This window comes from Lolium rigidum, chromosome 4 (assembly GCF_022539505.1).
Source record: "Lolium rigidum isolate FL_2022 chromosome 4, APGP_CSIRO_Lrig_0.1, whole genome shotgun sequence".
Classification (NCBI taxonomy): Eukaryota; Viridiplantae; Streptophyta; class Magnoliopsida; order Poales; family Poaceae; genus Lolium; species Lolium rigidum.
In genome coordinates, this window is record NC_061511.1 from 227,875,734 (window position 1) to 227,879,350 (window position 3,617).

At 41.7% G+C, this 3,617-nt stretch overlaps 1 long non-coding RNA gene across 1 annotated transcript; it reads right to left on the minus strand.

The window, feature by feature from the left end:
• On the minus strand, positions 1–2,614 carry LOC124707196. The gene is made up of 3 exons (XR_007004769.1): positions 2,531–2,614; positions 2,353–2,455; positions 1–297 (listed from the first exon to the last, which is right to left on the minus strand). It is a non-coding gene; the product is annotated as an uncharacterized LOC124707196 (long non-coding RNA).
• Positions 2,615–3,617: the final 1,003 nt, after the last annotated feature.

Below are 3,617 nucleotides of genomic sequence, written 5' to 3' on the forward strand. Positions count from 1 at the left end.
CGGATGAGCTACAAAAACCAGACCCAAAAACATTCCAGGAATTTTGATATTTGTTCAATTAGAACCAATATAATTTTGAAAGATGATTTTGACAAACTGTTCATCCAAGTGGGTTTCACCTCTCCTGCATAATTTGTCCAACCATATGATAGCATTTCAAACAAAAAGAAACAGTTTCGAAACGCCTTCACATACAAAAAATTGTCCACATGTCTAAGGCCACTAGTAACATGTCCATCTCCGCTTTAATCCCTAATTCTACTCAATTATCCATACTTTGTCCACGCGTATTAGTGCCTGCAAAGAAAAGAAAAAAACATTTTTTGAGTAACGGTGAACACAAATAGGGAAAATGCTTCCCGGCTTCATGAAAAAAGTACAACAAGCAGAACAGAGGATCATTCAGTGGACAGCAAGGTGCAGAGAAATTAACGGTGCACTAACACAACTACCACTTGCACCAGTGATTTATACACCACATAAGAGGATACGAAGTACACTACTCCCTCCGTCACAGTAGGAAGCTTACATAATTTTTTTGAGTACTTTCAAGTAAATGAATGATGAGACAAATTCGATTTTCTATTGCCACGAAGATTATGTCTTATCAAATATATTTATCACCAATACTTCAATTGAACTGGAAATAATGAAAATAAATAATTTGAGGTAAACTTGTTAAGCCTCAGGTAAACATGTGTAGAGCTTCCAGTTCCAGTTTACCCAGTTGTCATCTAATTAATTATTGTAATTCAAATAAAGAACATGCAGGCATTTCACAGCTACCAAAAGACTTATCTTCAAGTGGCATGGGACCCTTGAACATGCATAACAATGAGAGCCAAGCAAACAGTGCCTACCTGGGATTGCCTAAGGCCTGAACTGTTTACCCCAATATTCGACTAACTCTGGTCTAATTAAGAGAATTGGTGATTTGGGAGAATACTAAACTGATTTTATGACCGCCACAAAGAAAAGAACCAGTTCACATTTGAAGGGTCGATGTGCCCTTTATCTAGAACTAATTAAGAGAATAGGCGATGGGGTTCACTAAGATCTGGTCTGACGAATGGATCCCAGAACTTCCGGGAGCAAAACAAATGGATCCCAGAATTTCATTTATGCCTTATCATATGACAAGTTAGGAATCTAGATGTACTCTAGATTTATTTAGCTATAAATTCAGCAAATCAACAAGGAGCCAGAGTTAGTTACAGTAGCAGCGAATCCAATGTGATATTTTTTTACTTTCTACAGCACATTTATATCTTATTACCACATCAGGTTGTTGATACAATTCACACGATAAATGATCATGCATATGGTTTCTAAAAACCCACAGGTGAAACAGCCAAAGAGAAAACTAATGGACTGAATACTGATACAAATGTTATGGCAGAAAAAAAAACATAATGGACCGTATACTGATAACCAAATGCTGTGCAGAAATCATAGATGGAGCAACCACTAGAATTATCTCTCAGGGAACAAGTGCGAAGATTATTGCATATATTCAGATGATGGTGCAGCATTATTTCAATCCTAAACCAGGTACTAGGATTGAGTCCAATATGCCACAGAGATGGACTCTGCCGCCCCCAGGGGAGGTGCTGCAAACAGGGATGCAGCCCTGTTTCCTGATCGCCGGCGTATGGCTATGGGGCAGTCTTCCAAGATCACGCTCGAATCTGTCTCGCGGCAGCAAGTGAACCCTTGCTTGTTTTTACGGTCTCTGTAGTTAGCCGAGGCTTTGGCACTTCGACGTGCAGTGACCATCGCTAAGGAGAAGGGTCATGACAAGGTTATCTTCGCTTCAGATTGTCTGTCCTTGATTCATTGTGTTAAAATCAGCGAACCCAGACCGATCTTCGGTTGGCTCGGTGGTGTTGGACATCAACACGATGGTAGTAGCGAGTTTCTCATCAGCTACATGTTAATCACTCGCTCAACGAAGCGACACATATTCTTGTTAGGACCTGTGAGGCTGTGACACATCTAGCCTACGTTTAATTATATATCAAGGAGACTCTTTGTATTGATGTGATGTGATCAATAAAGTGTTCTGTACCAACCAAATGGAGATCGAGCGATACTCTTGATGAGCAACCCAAACCAACAAACAATACCAACCAAATGAAGTAGAAAAAACGTGAGGAATCGAATAGAATCTCTACCAACCAAAACACAGCCTTCCAGAACGGAACCTGCCTCAAATCACGCAAAATTCCTTCGGTTCGATTCTCCCAATATAGAAACCAATCACAGCATAAACAAATCGCATCGAAGACACCCGTATGCCAAAAATCAGGGGTGCCGGGTAAATAGGGTGGATCAGGTCGGTCGAAGCAATACCCTTGTTCAGCGGGGTGCCGGGCCGTTCCTCTTTGACGCCAGGCGGTGGGCTTCGTTCTTCTTCCAGCGCGCCCATTCGTTGTCAGTGCGCGCGCCCTTCTTCCTTCAGAAGGGAAGCAAGGAGGTGAGGAGGAGAGGCGGAGGACGGGAAGAGGGGGAGGAGGAGGATGGTGCTCACCTCTGGGCCGAGGGCTGTAGAGGGCTGAAGCGGGCGTAGTCCTTGACGAGGCGCAGCAGGCGCGGGAGGAACGCCCCGACGGCGGCGACGACGCCGCCCCCGACGGCGAGGACGACCACGTTCCCCAGGCCGCTCATGGCCCCGCCCGCGGTCACGTAGAAGAAGCTGCCGACGGCCCCCATGGCGACGGCGGTGGCAGAAACCCTAACCATGATCGCTCGATCTCGATGCTCTCGCTCGTGGTCCTGCTGCCAAGGGGAAAATGAACGGGTTTGTTGCTGGATGGTGCTTGTCTTTTCTTAATATTCAGGAGGAATATGTTGCAAAACTGGTGATATTTCTCTGCCAACGAGGCCACACATTCTCGTTTTTGGGATTGGAAGTAGTATTTATTTAAGATCTACTGCCATACAGGTAAAGTATGTGTGTTTGTAAGCAAAGTATTACAGATTCTAGAAAAAAAAGACATGGTTTGAAATATTTTAAGGTGCTTGGCTCTAGTTGGAAATAGTCCATCTGTTCTGACATACTCTACATTCTAGATTCAAAATTTGTTCAGAAATAGTCTACATTTGAACTTTTAGTCAATAACAACACTAAAATTGAAGTAGTTTTACTCTCTTTATTGGACGTTATTATTTTACTGTACTCGCTTGATTTTTCACATATCTAAGTAGTATTACTAATATAAATGCAACACTAGTTTCTCATATTTTCCAGAATATAGATTAAATCAGAACAAAGGGAGTATAGTTTTATGAACTGGAGTACTCCCTCTGTCTGTCCAAGTAAGTATAGTTATATCTTCTATTTTAAGTCGAACTTTTTAGATTTGTCAAACTTATACTCCCTCTACCCAGAAGTAAGTATACTCGATCTAATCTTCTATTTGGGAGTACAAAAGATTAGGAACACATATGTCGATAAGTGAAACTAATTTTGTGTAATAAATATGCATGGCTACGTTTTCCAATAGAATTGGTACATTTTATTTTGTTCGAGGTAGAACAAAAGTTAGAAGTACACTTATTGGATAATAGAGGGAGTATTTGCTATACTAAGAAACATGGCTGATCATAAGAAAACT